This window comes from Styela clava, chromosome 12, assembly GCF_964204865.1.
Source record: "Styela clava chromosome 12, kaStyClav1.hap1.2, whole genome shotgun sequence".
Lineage (NCBI taxonomy): Eukaryota > Metazoa > Chordata > Ascidiacea > Stolidobranchia > Styelidae > Styela > Styela clava.
In genome coordinates this window covers 6404082-6427987 of record NC_135261.1, presented here as the reverse complement: position 1 = coordinate 6427987, position 23906 = coordinate 6404082, and positions in this window count along the sequence as shown.

Here is a 23906-nt window from a genome sequence, read left to right as displayed (position 1 = left end):
AACAATATAGTGAACAGCCACTCGTTTAACGAGCCTACAATTTTGGTATAATTAGACAATGGCAACACGCATATAAGTTGATACTGAGTGCAGGGATTCAATAGCGCAGTAAATATTTAAATGGAGCTCCTCGGGATGCAATGTATTGAGGAAATATGTTTCATATTCTATTCGAGAGATGCATCAATGCTCGATTTTTATAAAGATGTATCTTCTTAAAGAAAATCTCTATCAAACTTTGACAAACAATACGATAAAATTCACTTCGATGTTTGGAAGTACATATGAATGCGAACAATCATTTTCGAAAATGAACATTACAAAGACCAATCACAGAATTAGGAATATTGATGCCCCTTTAGAAAGTGTTTCAATCTTGGCTTCATTCAGTGTGCCGCCGATGTCAAAAAGCTATCGAGCGTGATGCAGCAACAAGACAGTGTCACATCAATTGTCATTTGTAGTTTTTTTTTCTTTTAATAAGACGACTGAGCTGAGTTCACGAATTGTCAGTTTTTCAATTCCAAAAAATATATGCGGCCCGCCAAGACTTGCAACCCGTAATTTTGGCACGCGAGCGTCAAAATGTTGCCGCCACTGGCGTAGCCGATGGTGAGAAACGGCTTCCCCAACTATAAAGTTCATGAATCTGAAACAAATAAATGACTGATTAATTCTATGTGATTTGAAAGTGCGTCTGACAAAAATTTCATCAAATATTAAACGAGAATATCGGTCGGAGACCGAAGACTTATCGATGAAAGTTAGGGGATCCCCCATTTATTCACTCTGACTCTATAGTGACACCGCGTGTCCCATCACCAATTAATTAATAACTCGCTAATTATACGACATAATTCATCCTATGGTGAATGCACTTGCAAAATTTGTGGCAGATTGAACCTCGCTTTCGTGAGATATCGCGTGCATCTAACAGACAAACGGACAAATACCTATCAACATACTTACCGATCTTAAGATCGATAAGTAAAAACTCGCTATCTCATTGAAAACACTAAACAACTATAATTTATCTTCCTGCTTATTTAGTCTGTAATATATTCGTTTCTGACTTTACATTTTATGTAGAGCTGGCGGGCGATGAAGTTGTATAGATTCCTGTAGGGGGGCGATGGTGCAAAAAAGTTTGGGAACCACTGGTCTGACTAATTCATTTGTTCGCACTATACCGTATTATCTTTCTTCACTCAAATATCACATTAAAAGAACTGGATTAATATTTTGGAATGAATTTAACACATTGCAAGTCAGTGGCAATAATATTGGACAAAGGAACTTAGGAATACAGCAAGCTAAATAGTCTATAGGCCGGCCATCTCGGTCGGGACGTATTTGTCACATTGAAAGATCATGAGGTGAAAGGGCGTCACTTACAGGAGGGCGCATGGGATTTATACCCGGCATGTGTGATTTGCGATGCCAACACATCAACCCTAGGTTATCGCACAGCCCGACAATTGCCAGAAAACTAACTCGTCGTTAAAAAAATGAAGCACCATATAGAAGCGTTGGTGCCTAATTCATACCTTCATTATCGTAAATCGATACTCGTGTGCTGGTTCTCACTACAAAATGGGTTTGTTAGCATCCTTCATTCTTACGTTCCAATGTGTTGTTGAATGTTGCGCTCAAGAACATCGAAGCAATATTAGCTTTGTCACAATGAGTCCAGAGGTCGAACCTGGCTCGGGAAATTCTGATAACAACGTAAGCATATGAGGTTTCCAGCTTTTTTCTGATTTTTCTGAATATAAAATCCAAGTGTTAAAGCATGGGAACACGGGGTGATTTTAAACAATGTTTTCTCCGTTCAGAGCAGAATTGGAAGAACTGGTTTTATATCCACCCCAAGACGTTTTGTATACGGATGAAGTGGGAAAAGGAAGTAAAAATTCGTGGGTCATTACGTGAAGCCAATAACCCTAGAGCCCCACCCAATAAAAAAAAGGAACTTTATGCAAAATTGACCATCCAAATATATTATTAACAGTTCTATAGTAAAACTGCAGTACTCACAATCACAGTCATTTACGATATGGTGTTATAAAAGGAACGTTGTATTACTATGTAAGACAAAAATCAATGTTCAAATATATGGGCAAAAAGGCGAAAACGACGTATCATCGAGAATCTTTTACAGGCCGGTAATCTGACCATCAAATCGCAGAATTGCGACTTCAAAGTGAAAAACGGATGCCACAGAACCCATAATGATTTTTCAAGTCAATAAAGGTCTTTTAGACAACAACCTTTGACCATTGGACATGTTAAAGCAATTGACCCAGTAGAAAATTTTTCAAATCAAGGCCTATAGTTACCACATAAAACACTAAATATAGGTAATACATGTTACTCATTTTTTTAAGGTAGTGGCAGCAGTTAAATATCTTGGTTTCAACGCTATGATTTCTATCTCACGTTGTATCTCACTTCACCCACTGTAAAAATTTGTAACAATTTATTCAATTTTTATGCATTAAGTTATACAACGAACACATTTAGCTGATCACAGATATTTCCTGAAGAACTCGCACCAACTTGTAACCTGTTATAAACCGTTTTTGCCAAGATTGGGTGTGTATTGATTGGGTTAAGATTGGGTGTGTATTGTATACACATTAAACAATGTATTGAGATTCAATATGTTACCTATTCAAAGACAAAGATTACGTATATTAAACTCAACAGCCTGGGTCCACAGCCTGGGTGCAATTTTGACTTCCCCATCGATATACTGTACCTGCGTAAATAATGTGCTATGAACCTTTCTCCGAGCATCGACTTCCTTGTTTACTTCGTGACATTGGCAAATCAGCAAGATGCAAAAAGTGATGTAACAATGCTCCCTTTCGCATCCGCACAGACACTTTTCTCACTCAGACAGATTTTCAAGCGTGGTCGTAAACATTACCTCGTTTTCGCGTTTTTGAACTCTATTCGTTAGCTTTCAATTGTGTTTCGGAAACTTTTAAATATAAATCAGATAATTCAATGATCCCTTTGTCTTCCTAGGAGTTTTAAATTAATTGTAGTAATGAAAAACTAGTGTAGAATAGCTGTGATAGACTGGGCTAAAATTCTTCACCGGTACTTTTAAAAAACAGATTGTTGTATGCGATAAATCATAATGATGGTTTGAAACACATACCCCATTTTACGGGCGCCAACTCGCAAAAGCACTTTTAAAGTAGCCCCGAAAACTTTGCAAGGGTAAGGTATAGGAAGAATTTTTCCGGGGTCAAAAGTCGGGAAAAGAGATAAGTTTTGCGATTCCACTAGATGGCAGCACGACATGGCTGTTGCTTCGTAAGAATAGTGACCAGCAATAGACCTTATTCAATAAAAACCCAGCCTACGCGCAAAAAGAAAAGTGATGTAAACAAAACAATTTTAACATTATCTATTTTGGGGAATGTGATCACCAGAGCAGAAATTTGCATTTTTTGTGATTTTCTAGATATCTTTCACTGTAGACGTGGGCAGTTTTGAGAATAGAATATTTTTTACATCTTTTTTAGTATTTTTATCATGATAAACATTGTCAAGATTTTTGATAATCGTTCATTAAAATTTTAATGAGCGCGGTGTTTCCGATGACGTCATTCTCACTATACCGTGACATTCTGCCAACGCGCCGTGCTCTGTGGGATATGCGCTGCAAATGCGGCATGGGCTTGATGGTTTATGGAATTGTTGGTGGTGGAAGCTGTAACCGACAAGCGGCTACGTGAACCACTCTATCACGGCAAGGAGTCCAGCATTTTTAATTTTGAAAAAATATACCCAAGCGCAGGGGGAAAATATGCAGTAAACACTCAACCAAAGCTTATAATAACGGTAAATAAAATTCAGTTGCCGGAAGAATATCAAAATTGTCTTCCAGATTTGGGTATTAGATGAGTTTCTCGCGTCAAACAATCGTATATGAGTAAGTGAATGATTTCAATATTTAGTTTTATTAATTTTTTAATGTTACCAATGCTAAAATATTAATAAAACAGAAAATTGGTTCTTCAGGTCAATGAAACAAAATTCGAACTTAAATTTTAGATTCTGAAAAACACACAAAAGGCTGAGCCATTTACAGTGGCGATAAGAAAGCATAAATAGGTGATGTATGGACCAACTTATTTCGGTACTACCGAAGTATGTGAACCAAGATGGCGGACACCGGACGTAGTATGTGTACCAGGTTAACGTTAGGCCATGATTTTATTCCAATTTTTCTTTTTTTAGTTCTATTTTGAGTTCGGGGACACGACATGTGACTCTCGTAGTGTTTGTACCTGAAATTAAGGCCTGACCCTAACCTGGTACACATGCTACGTTTCGGTGTCTGTCATCTTGGTTCACATAGTACCCATATACATAGTGACAAAGTGTTTCGCTGAAAAGAGAGTTTGTTAAAAGGGCGTAGTATTATGTTCACATCGTAGCGGTATCTCAAAACCCGTACATTTCTATTCATGACTATTTGCAGACCCTTATTTCAACGCCAATCTCAGAGTGGATTTAGATAGTCGCAGCAATAACTAATACTGTTAATGTAGCTGTTATAACCGCATGTCTAACTCTTAGAATACATGGAAAAGGTGCAGGCCCAACCCAAGCCCTTTATTTCGTCGTGGACGCGGATTAATCATACTCCCCCAAACTTCGGCCAAACAAAATTAAGTTAAGCTGTGCCCAATGCACATCCAAAACCAACCATGGACTCGGGATAAATCGGAACTAGATTGCGGACTCTGACGTCAGGTCATATCGTTTTAAGGTTCCTGTTTGCTCAGGTTAAATCACAAATATTTCATTGTCGCTCCCAGTTTACATTTGATGCGATTTATGGTATGTCCGAATACGTCGCGTGATGCTGCAGATAAGGTTACTTCAAGTCATTGTAACTAAGGTAGTTTGGTGAGAGGTCATGAAGAAAATAATATTACAGCCGCTTAGTATGGTAAACTTAAATTTTAGAGGCACACAAATAAAATAGAAAAGAGTTTGCAATGGAAGATAAACTATTTTTTTCAGTTATTTCGTATATTGCTTGCTAAGAATTGATTAAAAATGGATGTTTATCAGCGCTCTTTGATAGGCTTTTGATATTTTGTATGTAATGATAGACAGCCGAAAAGACGAGTTGTCTGTGAAACTCATCACCGCTGATATACGTGGACGTGCGTCGCAAGATAGTTATCGATTTTTATGTACCGTTTTATATGAACAATAGTATCTTTCCAATTGTTTTTTATGATTTTGAAGTAATTCACTTTGTAAAGTTTTAGTGATTTAAATTGATTTATTTATACTGTATTTTTAATGTAAATTTGTCAAAAACGCGTTTTATAATTGAACTGGAGTCTTGAACTCATTGTTTCACCAGAATGAAAAGTTATACTGTAATTAATATAAGTTGCCTTAGCCATGGGCTGCCTTAGCCACTTGAAAAGTCATCGATAAACGCTCGACTCATCAAGCGTGGTTTTGTCCTCCGAAGATAGCTTCAAATATGTATCTTTCATGATCCATATTCAAGGTGTTCTACAGTTACTCTGAATAATTGATTTCCTGAAACGTCGCTCCCAAGCACCGATCGACACTGAAATATCTCTGATATGTAGGACTGCGAACTTCGAATCGAATATTCAAATAGTAAATTATTTGAACCGGTTCAGAGAAAATATTCGAATCACCGCCATCTTTTTTTTTTTCTTTCCGCCAATGGTCGAGGTGAAATACCCAATCCCGCATTCGAAAACAATCTCGGATAAAATCGAGAGTAGATAGCTGACTAGGTCGGATAATCTCGTCGAAGTGTTCCAAGTTTCTGTTTCTCAAGTTGTAGCAGTGTTTGCTCTATTAACAATGAAAAACTTGCAGTCACGGATATTTTAACTTAAATTAAAGTCACTAAAAAGTTGTTACATTTTGCAGATATTTGGTTAACTCCGGCAGTGATAAAGAAATTTGTAATATTCAACTTATTTCAGCAGTAACTTGTAGGCGACTTACTCCATCACAATTTCGTCGTGTAGGTATCTGATATTTTGTCGTAACTTCATTTTTCCGAGTGTCAGTATTGACTAGGTTGTGCACATAAATAGTACACGGGAAAGGTAATGTTTGGCCTACTTTCCCAATATGAGCTCCAGCACTACCACGTCGTTGAAAATGCAAGAACCGCTACGCCCACGCAAAATTCCAACACGATAATAAGAGATTTATTAACTTATTATCGTTTGCAAGAGGTCGTAAGCTTCCATTTCGATTATTGTGCTCCCACTAGCGACAGCAGCAGATAGAATTAGCTTTATATGCTTGCCAGTTTATATGTAAGGTGTGATCGAAACAGACCAAATGCGTTTATGCTTCATTTCAACGCATTGATAGAGTATGATATTTCTAAACTAGCAGTCGGTACATATTTTTATATGTGCTGTACGCATAGAAATAAACTTTATTCCAACTGACATGAAAGCTTCATCGTATTACACAACATATTTATTCTACAAAATCAATGGTGGAGCAAGCCAGAACAAAATTGCTCGACTCAATTTGACTAATTTTTTTGTCGGCTAGATAGGTAAATAATACGTGATGCCCATGAACTAATTACAGCAACATCAATAACCAGAACATCATTTTGTTCATACGTTCGTTTAATTTTTGAATAATTTCATCTCATTATTATAGACTTTGTCTGATTTATTAAGCTATAATCAACATTTGAGATGCCGGCAAATACCATCGCAGTGTCTATGACACCTCCATTGATCAAAGCAACGGGAATGGCAGCTACTATAATTGCAAGTGCCGTTGCTGTGGCTATTATAGTTATAGTTGTTTTTGGTTGCATTATCTGGTGGAGAAGGGAGTCGAAGAATGAAAAATGCTACTAACAGAAAAGTAGGTAGTTTAAAACTCATATTTGTAGTATTACTAGAAGTTTAACATTCGGCCCCCTCTGAAAACAGGAAAACGAACATATACTACGCCGACAAATAATTGTCATGTAATTGAGTTTCATTCTAGGTCTAAGATTTATTTCTACATTTAGAATTTAGATTGATATGAATCGCTTATAATTGTTCGTTCCATACCAGTACTTTCTGTATTCAAGTAACTCAGAAACTTGGGATCTATTCAAAATGGTCGAAAAGTAGAAAGGTCAATTTTGTACAAATCGCCGTTTCTAAATTGAAATAAAATAAAAAAATATATATAATTTGAAGGTCACTAGTGTACTTTATTGTAACTTGCTCTTGTTAAAGTGCTGTTTAAAATCGACATTTTAGTCAAACGCTATTTGGGAAGCCCGGAATATTATAATCATGCTTTGCTCTGAACAAATTTTGGCCCTGACAAAAGTTTTAACTAAAAATGTAGTTTTATTATATTGAACGTGACGCGAGATAATTTATCAAATTTTCTGAAATTTATTAAAAAATGGAATTAAGAAATTTGATACTTCAGTTTCGGAAGAAAGTTTTCTAGCAAATACTTGACTAGATCAGATTTTTCTGGAGTGTAATTCTGTGATGTCTCCTTGTCATTGGGGTTACAACATTAGAAAAATTCATTATAAATTTACTATGTTTTATTAATTTTATATTTACACCAAATAATTTTTTCTTCTTAGGATTTGAAAGACGACTGAACTGTACACTACAAATCACCCTGCTTAATATTGTTCCGTAATCAACACGTTCAGATGACTATCCACCCCAACACCCAAAGACCATTCTAGGCTAATACATGCTTCGTGCCATATAAATCCTGTATCTGCGCATACAATTCTATTTTTTTTAAATACTGAAGTATTTTGACATATGTTCCCATTGATTAAACTTATGATTTTATTATCCATTTTTCATTTCATTTAAATATTGAGATTTTCAGTAATAATATCTGATTTAGCTGAATTACCATGGAATGTTACTAATGTATAGAAAAATTCTATGAATCTAGATTCTAGAAAAACATATTGATGTAGAATGTAATGTATGGTAGTTATATTTGATATCAAATCACAAAAACACTAACACGTTATAATGACCAGCTTTTTAGGCTTATTTAAACAAAGTGTTAGTACCACAGCATCAGTATATATTTATTTAAGTATACATTACACGACATTTTAACTCAGCCCGAGTTTTCAGAAGGGATATGAGGTTCAAAATCACAATCTCTCATGCAACGCATTCTGAATTGCAGCGATTACAACGATTGTTAGAAGATCCGCATTTTCTAGCGTATAATGGTTTTTCGGTGGCGTGAAATATTCAATCCATGACAGCTACGAGCATTTAAAATGTATTTCTATGTTTAGTCAATTATATTCAGCGTAACTCAGGATCGCGATAACTCGTGACAAAATGAAAGTATTTCTTTCAAATTCCACAGCAGTTGGCAGACCTGATAATGCATGGTAAAGTGACCGATTATATTTTATTTTGATTCGTATTTTTTCGAGTTTGCGAATTCGAAAAGGAGGAGCCGTTCTTGCAACACTGACTCCACGCTATCGCTGCTGCCACTCAGTTTATTTTAGAGTTCAATTTATTGTGGTACAATATAAAATTTATTCAGTACACTTCACAAATATTATCATATCTAATCTGGAAAAAACGCCTGTAGCCCCGCCGGTAGTTTTATAACGAATAAATAGACCACGGCATAGTTTCCAAATGCCCACCCTACTCTAACATGTGTGCCGTGGTCACACGAAAAATTTTGCGATCTACAATTTCGAAAAAAACTTTTTAATCGGTCATGGGCCTTCTTGGACAAAAAATCCCACCCCCCTCCAACTTTTATAATGTCGCCTTTCAATGGAGGAAATTTGGGTTGCGGATTCACGGCCTTAATTATCTTTAGCAAGCCGTGATTAATAACTCGTTTTTCCACTGTTTCACTCCCCCCTCCCCCTCACACATACACATCATTGCACACCCTTGGTTGCGCCACTGGACGAGTGTGTTAGATCAAAACCATTACGAACACGCATCCGAAACCAACTACGATCTTCTAATAAATCGAGCGTAGACTGCGGACTCGGGCCTCAGGTCATTTCATTTTAAGGTGCCTGTTTGCACAGATTAAATCACAAAGATTTTACTGTCGCTTAAAGCTTACTTTTATATGATACGATTTATGGTATGTCCAAATACGTCGCGTGATGCTGTAAGGTTACCTATGGTCAATGAAACAAAAAGTAGCTGGGTGACAATCATAAACTGGCAAGCAAAATAAATATTGCAGTCACCTAATAATGAGTGATTTGAACTTAAATTTTAGATTCAGAAACCTACACAAAAGGCTCAGCCATTTACAGTGGCGATAAGGACCAATAAGTAGGTGGTGTATGGACCAACTTATTTCATGATGGCAAGGTGTCTCGCTGAGAAAAGAGTTTGTAAAAAGGGCGTAGTTTTATGTTCACATCGTAGCGGTATCTTAACACCTGTGCATTTCTATTCATGATTATTTGCACATCCTTCTTTCTGAGTGGAATTAGATAGTCGTAGCAATGCGCAGCCTCAAATCAGCACGAATCAATCAGACCCAGACAAGTTTCGACCGAACAAAATTAAGTTAAGCCGATATGTTAAGCCGTGCGCAGTGCGCAATGCGCATCCATAACCAACTATGGACTTCGGATAAATCGAGACTAGATCGACGAACTCTGACGTCAGGTCATATGGTTTTGAAGTTCCTGTTTGCTCAGGTCAAATCACAAAGGATTTAATTCTACTTACAGCTTACTTTTATATGATACGAATTATGGTATGTTCGAATATGTAGCATGGTGCTGTAAGGTTACTTTAAGTCATCGAAACAAAAGTAGTTTGGTGAGAGGTTGTGAAGAGTTAGATATTGTAGTCATTTAGTAGTTTGAACTTGAAATTGAGGATCACAAAATACGTTCAGCAATTTGTACTGACGATGAGAACGCATTAACAGGTCATGTACGAATCAACTCATTCCAGCATCGATCATTTGAATTGCAGTGGGCAAGATTTCTCGCTCAGAACATAGTAAAAGCTGAAATGACTTGGTATTATCTTCACAAAGTATCAGTATCTCAGAACTTGTACATTTCTGAAGGCCATTCATGACACAAATGTTTATTTTAGTATCCATAAGCTTCTCTGAATGAAAATATAAAGTACTAGCAATGACCAATACTGTAGATGTAGCTATATCGGCTACTTGTCTAACTGTTGGAATAAGTGCAAAAGGTGCTGGAGCTACTGTTATTGCATGTTGCGCTGGTGCAGGACTGCTTATTGGAGTAGGTGTTGTAGCATACGTTGTGATCAAGAAGGTCCAAAAAAACGATTAAAACTGTGGCAGGTATGCAACTTTAAATTTACAAAACCATAATTTAAGCTTAAGTAATATATTTATTTCATTTCGAGGAAGCATACTTGTCACTGACAGAGATAAATAAATTTATTGTTTTATTCATAATTTTAAGAATTAGTACAATTTTTGTTGTCATATATTTTTGCAGGTTCCATTATTTGCTATATTGTACATACAACTGCACTGTCATTCATAAGCATATCGACGAAATCAAGGATTCAGGATATAGAAGAACATATTTTGTGAACTTTTTTGAGCTTGTATATATATTTAATACTTTACCGCAAATGTTATTATGCATTGATTACCAAATAACAAAAAAAAACGGAAGATAATGTATAGTAAACCATTGTTTTCAGTTGTTTCATATATAACTTGATAAAAACTGTTAAGTAATAAATGTTTAGCAGTAATGCGCGAGCATTGGCAGGCTTTTAATATTGTATCCATATGGAATGGAAGCCGAGAAAACGAGTTAACTGTGTGACTTATCACGCGTTTAGAGCCTTGGGGTGCGTTTCATGATCATTATCAATTTTTAGGACCCATGTGAAATGGATGTCCATGTGAAAGGGAGTGTGAATAGCAGCAGTCTTTTTCCCATCGTTTTTTTATGATTTTGCTGTATTTCGTGTTTTTGTACCTTCAATTTATTATTAATTATACACAGAAATAGCTTTGAAAAAATTCTCATTAGATGAAACTAGAATCTTAAATCTTTGCGTTTACCAAAACCATAAGTTATATTAACATGGTTTGCCCAATGCTGAGCCATGAAACTGAACAAGCTACTTTTCATTTATCGATGGATCCGATTCTCTTGAGAATTCATCGACAAACTCATTCTGTACCGTAGCAAACGCGATATGGACATTTGAAGAGCGCTTCGAACATGTTTCAAACGAGATCGGTATTTAATATTTATATTGCGGTACGCGGCGTTATAATTGACTTTCTGAAACGTCGCTCTCGTTAATGGGGAAGCACCGACCGGTGCGTCGATCGATGAAATGAATTTGTTATGTATCGTCAATGAGGCGATGATTAGGTACGGAAATATAAGTTACAATACATACATTAACTAAATAAGTGCAGATACAGAGTGGCCCCAAGAAAAAAAATGATCTCCCCTCCATAACGTAATCTCAATAGTTTAATTTCATAAAAACATTCTCATAAAATTCCTAACATCCTGAACACTGAGATTACACAAACGCTGAGATGGCATACCAATGTAGACCTCATGGCCAAAAATCCATTTGAACTTGAATATTTTTCTCTTACTAGCAATAGATTGGCAATTATTGATTCTAGAAAATTTTGCCGCATTGGAAAGATCGCCGTATGAAAAATTGCCCCATTTAAATAAGATTTGTTATTAAAGAACATACCCTAACCCTATAAATCTAACTGTTTTAAAACAAATACTTCTTTTACAGCAAAATACTTTTGCGATTTTTCCTATGCGACGAAATTTCCTGCAGCGAGATTTCATACGGTGAATTTTCTGGACACGGGCATTATTTGAGGCTTGCATATTTTTTGATATTTTTGGCGATTCCACAATGCGACCTAAATTAGAAACAATCTTTTCTCGAACTTTGGTTGTGTTCTAAAATTCGTGACCAAGAACAATATTGACACAAATATTGATAATGAAAAATGCTAGAAAACAAAAATACATTTTTTTTGTATTTTTTCCATTTTAATTTTTTTTTTTTAATTTTATAAAGAAAACGTTTTTGAAGATGTTAAATGCGCAATCACAAATTTGTCTTTTTTTTGTGCTCGTTACTCTTTGCCGCAACACAGACTTTAACACCATAAAAAGGTATAAAATAGTCATATTTGATTTCACATACCTTATTGATACTTAATTGAAACGACACATTTTGCTCCCTATATAAAGCTTCACTAATACAATGTTATTAGCACTAAAGCATAAGGTAGCAAATTGCCACGCAATATACTTCGCCATTCTTTGTATAGCGAATAAGGCCTATTGGAGTTTAATCAAGCACGATTTGGTCAAAGTCCCTGTTTACCCAGGTTAACTAACAATATTTATTTTGTTTAATTTATTGCTCATCACACTCTACTTTTATATGATACGGTCTATATACGGTATGGATGTGTCGCGTGACGCTCTAAAGTTAGTTGAAGTCAAAAAAACAAAAGCTGTTTGGTATGAGAAGGTTCTAATCGCCAATAATTCCAAGATTAGGAATGAAAATATTAGTTACAAATACTAGAAATGGGCACTTGCATACCAAAAATAAAAATGTCACGGTGGAATTTTAATATTCATCGTCCATGAGCCTAGCGATAGGCACAAAAGTATTTGTTGCAAATAGTAAAAATGGAAATATACGAACTCAAATAGAAAATGTCACAAAATATAAATATACCATGACACAATGATATTTATCGTGAGTATAAGGCTTCGTTTGGTGATGTTTTTACAAAGTATTTTTACAAACTATCAATGGCGCATATGAATCGAAATGAATAATCCATTTCTATTTATTTATTTTTTTTATCAAAAGCAATCATTTGTAAAACATGACATTATCTACGTGGGTGAAAAATATAAACACAATTAACTATTAATATTAGAGTCAGGTAATTGCTACATAACGGTCTTTATCATATTATTTAGCCACAATAGGTGATCAAATAATCTTGATCGGTGGTTCGTGATTTTATATCGAATTCATAAGTTAAACAAAAGTGCTATGCTCAAATATATGGACACGGAGTAGTACCGACATATAGTCTTTCTCAGTAGCCTACCTTTCTCAGTAGTACGTATAGCCACAGTGTTCACGACTTTGCTCGACCTCAAGGTCGCTGTGCAAAGACGGAATCGCCACAAAGAGCGCTATTTTTTATTTATTTTGATGACGTCATCGCACACAAAAAACGAATCTTTCAGAGTCCACAGTTATTTTATAAATAAATGAAAGTAATAGCCTTCTAGCGAAAAATCTGTAACCACTGAATGTTTCAAAGCAATTGGTCCAGTAATTGAAGAGAAAAGCGATTTTTAAAACGTTATAAGAATAAAACGTCTAACAAGAACAAGAATAACAACAACAACATAACAAACGATAATATCGGTCGGAGACCGAAGACTTATCGATCGAAACTGCGATTTCGATTCATGACTCTATAGGGACATCGCGTTTCCCATCACTAATTAATTAATACCTCGCTAATTATACGACATAATTCATCCAAAATCAATAGGCTTCTGGTCCAAGATATGATAAATGCACATGCAAAATTTGGAGTAGATTCAACCTTGCCTTCGTGAGATAACGCGTTCATCTAACAGACAAACAAACGGACAGACAGACAGACAAATACTTAACAACATACTTACCGATCTTAAGATCGATAAGTAACAAAGCGATCCATATGCCCACTCCGTGTCTAATAATGATATCCAATATGAATTTTTTTGATCGAACTAGATTCAGCAAAAATTTTCAAAACATTAATAGCATTTCATGACAATGTATGAAAATTATAACTCTTTTAAATTCTTGATATTTTTATGAAAACAAAAATGGCAATGAAGTCATAAATTTATTCAACGGACTCTTTAATGTAGAAATACTCTATATTTTAGAAAAATAGAATTGTTCAAATGCAAAATTTATTAGGCATGAAGCATGTTTTAGCTTGGCGTGGTCTTTGTGTGTTGGCGAGAACATTCAGGCGATCGTGTTGGTTGCGAAAACTGGAAGAAGCAGGACGATTTGGTATGTACAATTCAGGCGTCTACATATTTCTGTAAAAGCAAAAAATATGAAAGAAAAAATAAATATCCTCATAGCAAGCACTTGGCCATTTCAAAGTCAAGGGAGATAGATATACGCACATGTAAACTTGGGATATAATAATTCCTGTTTTCATATTTTCAATTTGGAAACGCCGTTTATAATTTTATATTATATTTTAATATCTTTTTTAATAAATTCCAAAAATGAATACAATAAGTGATAGTAAAAACGAAGAATTTTAATCGATTCACGATGATTGAAATGTTAATAAAAATGAATTTGAGGCCTAGAAGCAGAATCAAACACATAACGATATTTGCCGACATTACACTAAGGGTTTACAAACCGAAGAATGGAAAAAAGCAACGGTCATAAGAGCGACCTTACTAAACTTCTAGTATTACTACAGAAATGAGTTTAGATTACCTACGTTTTGTTAGCATTGTTTATTTTTTCATTGAACGTTTTAAATAGTAACAACCAATCATCATTATACATAACCCAACACAGCATGAAATTACAGTTGCTTCCGTCCCTGATGCTTTTATCTCCCTGGACACGGAGTCGGTCCGAATAGCCAAACTGACTGTTTCTTTTGTGTTAAACATTATTTATAGCGAATTAAATAAGACAAAATCTAAATTAATGAGAACAAGACATTTAAAATTCTTCGCGCAAAACACATACAAAACTTATATATAAGAAATCTATTTGCACTAACTGCTAGTTTAAAAATTCCTTAGTAACTTATGAATGGGCCCAAATGAGGTAAAATGCTTCGTTTCAATAATATCTACAAATTGACAAACACTCAAAACTAATTGAATAGTTTCTGAAGGGTATCAAAAGCTCACATACTGTTAATAATAGGCAATTTCGTCACACCAGTTGGAATCAAATGCCCGTGAATACTTGCGAGCAATGAGTAATTAATTAATTCAATAAACATTGAAATGTCATTTATCAAAATGTTGTATGGGGTTGTAACAAAAATGGACGTATCAATGCTTATTACTTATCGATTTTAGTCGGTAAGTATGTTGATAGGTATTTGTCTGTCTGTTTGTTTGTCTGTTCTGTCTGTTAGATGCACGCAATATCTCACGAAAGCGAGATTGAATCTGCTCCATATTTTGCATGTGCATTCATCATATGTCGTACCAGAAGCCTATTGATTTTGGATGAACTATGTCGTATATTTAGCGAGTTATTAATTAATTAGTGATTGGACACAAGGTGTCACTATGGAGTGAGCGCGCTATTATTGGGGATTCCCTAACTTTCGATTGATAAGTCTTCAATCTCTGACCGATATTCTCGTATTTTACATTGTTGGGCCGTATGGAAGTAGGCTAACCTTTTGTTCAACGTTGTTTCATTTCATTTCGAATTATGGAAAATTTATGTCAAATCACAAATTTAGAAAATATAAGGCAACATTTTATATCAAATATACAAAATGTGTTACTTTTCTGTACTTTTCTGTACTTTTTTACTTTTTTTTTAATAAATTCTATTTTTAAAAATCCCAATGTCATTTAGTTGCAGCTTTGTATTGAATTAGACCACGAAACCATAAATATTCGGAGAAGATTTATTGAAAATGTTCGCATGTTCGATATATTGATATGTGACTTGTTAAATATATATAAATAGATTAATTTTAGTATTCTGATCACATTTGAAAATAAACTTAAAAATTTCGTCTTCAACTATTCAATCCAATATTAAAATACTGTATATACATTAGAGCTAGAGCCTGAAACGTGGGTGAAAAATATAAAAACAATTAACTATTAATATTAGAGTCAAGTAATTGCTATATAAAGGTCTTTATCATATTGTTTAGCTACAATAGGTGATCAAATAATCTTGATCGGTGGCTCGTGATTTTATATCAAATTCATAAGTTAAACAAAAGTGCTATGCTCAAATATATGGACACGGAGTAGTACCAGCATACAATCTTTCTCAGTAGCCTACCGTACGTAGCCACAGTGTTCACGACTTCGCTCGACCTCAAGGTCGCAGTGCAAAGACGGAATCGCCACAAGGTGCGCTATTTTTTATTTATTTTGATGACGTCATCGCACACAAAAACGAATCTTTCAGAGTCCACAGTTATTTTCTAAATAAAGGAAAGTAATAGCCTTCTAGCAAAAAATCTTTAACCACTGAATGTTTCAAAGCAATTGGTCCAGTAATTGGAGAGAAAAGCGATTTTTTAAAACGTTATAGGAAGAAAACGTCTAACAAGAATAACAACAACAACATAACAAACGATAATATTGGTCGGAGACCTAAGACTTATCGATCGAAACTGCGATTTCGATTCATGACTCCATAGTGACACCGCGTGTCCCATCACTAATTAAATAATAACTCGCCAATTATACGACAAAATTCATCCAAAATCAATAGGCTTCTGGTCCAAGATATGATGAATGCACATGTAAAATTTGGAGCAGATTCAACCTTGCCTTCGTGAGATATCGCGTTCATCTAACAGACAAACAAACGGACAGACAGACAGACAAATACCTAACAACATACTTACCGACCTTAAGATCGATAATTAACAAAGCGATCCATATCCCACTCCGTGTCCAATAATGATATCCAATATGAATTTTTTGATCGAACTAGATTCAACAAAAATTTTCAAAAACATTAATAGCATTTCATGACAATGTATGAAAATTATAACTCTTTTAAATTCTTGATATCTTTATGAAAGCAAAAATGGCAATGACGTCATAAATTTATTCAACGGACTCTTTAATGTAGAAATACTCTATAATTTAAAAAAATAGAATTGTTCAAAGGCAAAATTTATTAGGCATGAAGCATGTTTTAGCTTGGCATGGTCTTTGTGCGTTGGCGAGAACATTCAGGCGATCGTGTTGATTGCGAAAACCGGAAGAAGCAGGACAATTTGGTATGTACAATTCCGCCGTCTACATATTTCTGTAAAAGCAAAAAATAAGAAAGAAAAAATTAATATCCTCATAGCAGGCACTTGGCAATTTCAAAGTCTTTAACAGCATTTTTCACAAGGAAGATAGATAGATATACGCACATGTAAACTTTGGATATAATAATATTCATATTTTCAATTTGAAAACGCCTTTTATAATTTTATATTATATTTTATCATCTTTTTTAATAAATTCCAAAAACGAGAATATCGGTTGAAAACCGAAGACTTATCGATCGATAGTTAGGGGATCCCCCACAACAGAAACTGCAGTTTCGATTCATCGGCTCTTGTAATTTGCGCACTGCGCATCGCATACACACACACTCGGCGAGTCTCAAAATTCTTTCGCTTTACAAAAATCTAGACCACTTCATCAATATTCGATTGATAACTCGCTAATTACACGTCATAATTCGCCCAAAGTCAATAGGCTTCTGGTCCGAGATAAGATGAATGCACGTGGAAAATGGAGCAGATTCAATGTCGCTTTCGTGAGATATCGCGTGCATCTAACAGACATACAGACATACAGACATACAGACATACAGACATACAGACATACAGACATACAGACATACAGACATACAGACATACAGACATACAGACATACAGACATACAGACATACAGACATACAGACATACAGACATACAGACATACAGACATACAGACATACAGACATACAGACATACAGACATACAGACATACAGACATACAGGCATACAGACATACAGACATACAGACATACAGACATACAGACATACAGACATACAGACATACAGACATACATACATACAGACATACAGACATACAGACATACAGACACACAGACATACAGACACACAGACACACAGACACACAGGCACACAGACACACAGACACACAGACACACAGACACACAGACACACAGACATACAGACATTCAGACATACAGACATACAAATACCTATCAACATACCAAGAATTTTAATCGATCGAAATTTTAATCGATAAGTAATGAATACATGAAGTAATAGTAAAAAACGAATAATTGTAATCGATTCACGTTGCATGAAATGTTAAAATAAATGAATTTGAGGCCTAGAAGCAGAATCAAACACATAACGATATTTGCCGGCATTACACTAACGGTATACAAACCGAAGAATGGAAAAAAGCAACGGCTATAAGAGCGACCTTACTAAACTTCTAGTATTACTACAGAAATGAGTTTAGATTACCTACGTTTTGTTAGCATTGTTTATTTTTTCATCGAACGTTTTAAATAGTAACAACCAATCATCATTACACATAAACCAACACAGCATGAAATTACAGTTGCTTCCGTCCCTGATGCTTTTATCTCCCTGGACACGGAGTCGGTCCGAATAGCCAAACTGACTGTTTCCTTTGTGTTAAACATTATTTATAGCAAATAAAATAAGACAAAATCTAAAATAATAGGATCAAGACAATTTAAAATTCTTCGCGCAAAACACATACAAAACTTATATATAAGAAATCTATTTGCACTAACTGCTAGTTTAAAAATTCCTTAGTAACTTATCGAATGGGCCCAAATGAGGTAAATGCATTTGCTTCGTTTCAATAATATCTACAAACTGACAAACACTCAAAACTAATTGAATAGTTTCTAAAGGATATCAAAAGCTCGTATACTGTTAATAATAGGCAATTTCGTCACACCAGTTGGAATCAAATGCCCGTGAATATTTGCCAGCAATGAGTAGTTAATTAATTCAATAAACATTGAAATGTCATTTATTAAAAGGTTGTATGGGGTTATAACGAGAGTGGGCGTATCAATGCTTATATTTTACATTGCGGGGCCGTATGGAAGTAGGCTAACCTTTTGTTCAACGTTATTTCATTTCATTTCGAATTATGAAAATTTTATGTTAAGTCACAAACTTAGAAAATATAAGGCAACACTTTATATCAAATATACAAAATGTGTTACTTTTCTGTACTTTTTTACTTTTTTTTTATTAAATTCTAATTTTAAAAATCCCAATGTTATTTAGTTGCAGCTTTGTATTGAATTAGACCACGAAACCATATATATTCGGAGAAGATTTATTGAAAATGTTCGCATTCTATATTTTTTTTATTTGATATATTGATATGTGACTTGTTAAATATATATAAACAGATTAATTTTAATATTCTGATCACATTTGAAAATGAACTTGAAAATTTCGACTTCAACTATGCAATCCAATATTAAAATACTGTATATACATTAGAGCTAGAGCCTGAAACGTCAATCATTACGTTCGTGTCGGGTCGTGTCGGGCTTCTCTATCGCTGACTTTTTTTAAAAATAAATATATGTTTATAAAAAATATATACTAAAACTATGTGTGGAATTCAAAGAACTCCTAAATAAAATATGAAATTTCGGGCCCGGGCCTGCAAATCCAGATAATTAGTCGGGCTCGGGCTAATACCCACGGGCCCGGGTCGGGCCGGGCTGAAATTTTTGGGCCCGATATTACCTCTCGTATACATACAAAGTGTTCAAAAAGGTTCACCGGATTATAAAGTCTTTATAATCAAATATATTTTTTTAATATAGTTCTCATTTATCACACAATGAAATTTATTTAAACTTACAATTGGTATTACTAAATAATCAGGCGAAACTTCTTGGGGACACACTGTATATTTCGTCATTCTGTGCATACAGAGTGAGGCCTATTGGACTTTAATCAAGCACGATTTGGTCAAAGTCCCTGTTTACCTGGTTGAATAACAATAGGCTTTATTGCTCCTCGCACTTTATTTTTATATGATACGGTCTGTGTTTGGATAGGTCGCGTGTTGCTGTAAGGTTACTTGGAGTTAATAAAACAAAAGCAGTTCGGTGACAGGTATGAACAGGTTCTATTCGTCAATGAGCCAGGATTAGAAACGGAAATAATAGTTACAAATACTGAAAATGGGCATGTGCATACCAATAATGAAAATGTCACGGTGGAACTTTAATATGCATCGTCCATGAGCCTAGCGATAGGCACAAAAGTATTTGCAGCAAATTGTAAAAATATGAATATACAGTAACCCCCCAAAAAAACAGAACCCATAGTTTCCTAATTACCTCTACAAAAAAGAAAAAAGTTATTTAACACTTGAATCTTTGAACCTTAGTTTGTGTATGATTGTACTCTAACGTTCCAGAAATCTAGAACGCTTTGTACAAAAGTTATTTTCTTTCTAGAATATATTGACTAGAATATCATATGTTCCAAATGACATATACCGTGGCACTTTGATATGTATTGTGAGTATAAGGCTTCGTTTGGTGACAATTGATGTGACCCAATGAACATTTGTTAGAATTTATCCATAGCACATGACAATTTGAAATGAAAAGTCCATTTCTATTAGTTGTTTATTTTAATAAAAGCAATCGTTTTGTAAAACATGACATTCCGTAGGTGGGTGAAAAATATAAACACAATTTACTATTAATATTAAAGTCAGATAATTGCTATACAATGATATTTATTATAGTATATAGCTACAATATTGAAGAAAGTACGTGTAAATCGAAATTTCTTGGTCGGTAGTTTGTGATTTTTTATCGAATGTATAGGGTTAAGCAAGAGTTTATGCTCAAATATATGGACACGCAATAGTGCCGGTATACATACAGTCTTTCCCAGTACGCTACCGTACGTACCCACTGTGTTCACGACATCGCTCGACCTCAAGATCGCTGTGCAAAGAAGGAATCGCCACAAGAAGCGCTATTTTTTTTTGATGACATCAACGCACACAAACAAACGAATCTATTAGAGTCCACAGCAAATTTTGAATAAAATAAAAGTAATAGCCTTCTGGCGAAAAAAGTTATAAATTCTTGATATTTTTATGAAGAAAAATGGCAATCAAATCATAAATTTAATCAACGGACCCTTTAATGTAGAAATACTTTATATTTTAGAAAAATAGAATTGTATGTTCAAATGAAAAATTTATTTGGTATGAAGCATGTATTAGTCTAGCGAGAGGTCTTTGTGTGTTGGCGAGAACATTCAGGCGACCGTGTTGATTGCGAAAACCGGAAGACGCAGGACGATTTGGTATGTGCAATTCAGTCCTCTACATATTTTTGTCAAAAAATAATACAGTATATTAAAGACAAAATTCCTATCATCATAGCGATCACTTGGCAATTTTTGAGGTTTAAACAGCGTTTTTGATAGGGGCAAGATACGCAAATGTAAACTTGGGATTTGATATTATATATGTGATATATTAATATTTTTAATAAATTCTAAAAATGAATACATGGAGTACTGGTAAAAACGAACAAACATAATCGATTCGAAATGTGAAAATAAATGAATTTGAGGCAGAGAAGTAGTTAAAACACGTAACGCTAATAGACGGCATTTAACAAGCGGTTTACCTCGCAAGAATGGAAACGGGCAACTTTGCCCAAAGACCGACTTGACTAAACTTCTAGTAATAGTACAAAAAAAGTTTAAAACGGCTACCTGTTGCATTTAAGCAATATTTGTTTTTTCGATTTCACCACTAAACCGCATGCGGTGAGAGTTACGAGCACCATACACCAACCAGTACAGCGTAAAAATGTAGTTGCTCCCGATCCAGATGCTTTTGCCTCCATGGACACGGGGCCGGCCCGAAAAGCCAAACCGACAGTATCTTTCTCTTTAATTGTAGCTCCTGGTTCCGATGCTTTTACCTCCGTGCCCCGTAAGGCCAAATCGGCGGTATCCTTCATCTCATATATTGATTTTAGCGAATTTATTCATACAAAATCTATAAACATCAAATGGTAATATTAAACGTCTGACGAAGTGATGTTTTGATTTTTGCTATTGTTGTAATCAACTCGCGGGCAACACGCAATATCTGCTTATCTGGCAGCTGAGAAAATTAGCCAATTCCAGACAACGAATATTGATCTGCTTAGATTCATCATCTTATAAGTTATATCATGGAATGAATTTTTGACAATCCTAAATTGTACAATTTATATTTTTGACATCGACGATTTAACAGATATCAGATGTCGTCGATAAACACTCCACTGATCTTAACCTTGAGGTGGTTTGCTGAAAATCGTTTTACCCTGTTCTATGCTATGCTCGTATATATCACATATCTGCTGCATAAAAAAAATCCAAATGAACTAATTGCTAGTTTTTAAATATCATCACAACTTAACAAATCTGTCTTAATGAAGCCAAAAGAGCATTAGCTTCATCCAATCACACCTTAAATATAAACTGGAAAGTATATAATGCTATTTCTCTTTGTTACCATTAAAAGATACCATAAGCGCGCATACTGTCGCTAATGGAAACACCATATTTGGTGTATGAAATATTTGCGACTTCCTGCTAGCGACAATAGAAATTAAAATATTGTATTTTGTAGTACCATATAAAATTTTAAAAGAGTGTGCGTAGCAATGCTTACATTTCTGGTGACGTCGCACCCAAGGGGGCTAATATTAAAATTTACTTCGCATATTAACTTTCGAGAACCATTTCGTACACAAATCTATTTTATAGCGCGCAATATCTTTTGAGGAATTGAATAGGATAACTCCTATTGTCAGCAGACAACACCTTGAATTGTTTTACTGCCTTTAACATATTTGCTTTACAGTCATAAATCTCGTAAATACTAGAAACTTATATCAAATTTTCAAAATGTGTTATTGTGCCGTGTATGCTTTTAATAAATCAAAATTCCAGTGTGATTCAAGTTTTATTGCATCGTATTGAATTATATCATGAAACCATAAAAATTTGGAGAAGATAACTTGTAAACGTTCGCAGTCTATGATTTTTTATATTTGATATATTGATACATGACTTTTCATTTCAAAATAACTCTAAAAATTAAGGTACTCCCGAAGTATGTGAACCATGATGGCGGACACTCGAACCCTGTATGTGTAACAGGTAGGGTTAGGTCATAATTTTATGCTAGTTATTCGTATTTTAGTTCTCTTACGAGTTCGAGGACTAGCCAAGTGATTCCCGTAGTATTTGTACCTGAAAGTATTGCCCAATCCTAACCTGGTACACATACTACGTTCCGGTTCCCACTATCTTGGTTCACATTCTTCGGGAGCACCCAAAATTTAACTGACGGTTCGCGTTCACCAGGTATACTTCAAATATTCAATCGAATAATATAACAATGAATACGTATTTTGAAACATAATTCAGTAATGCAATATTTTTCTCCCTGATTTGACGATGATTGTATTATACCGGCATGAAGCAATATTGGTATGACATTTTGTATACGCACGAGGGCGCCAAATACAGGCATTTTTTCTACGAAATTGAACAAGCGGAATGATTTTTAAGATACTTATTCAGTATCTTACGGATTCCGTATAATTCAATGGCTCCTTGTTGTGAGCGTAGAATACAGACAACAAAATCGTATTTTTCAAATTCAGAGAATTTATTCGACAGCAGTGGCTTGTCACGTAAATTGAATGTCATTGCCTTTGGAGATTTTCAACAATAGAAGATTATATCGAAATCCTAATTCTAGACCATCTAACCCAAAATGTATTGTATAAAAGTGAAGAGGGGGATGGGGGTATTTAAATCTGTATTTAAATAAAGTTATGACTAAATTTAATGTTTAAACTTGCATTTTTTATTATTATGGCATTTATGGGATTATTAGATGAATTATTATACAATGCATCCAATAAAATGCCACAGTAAATTTTATCGTCGTGTAAAAT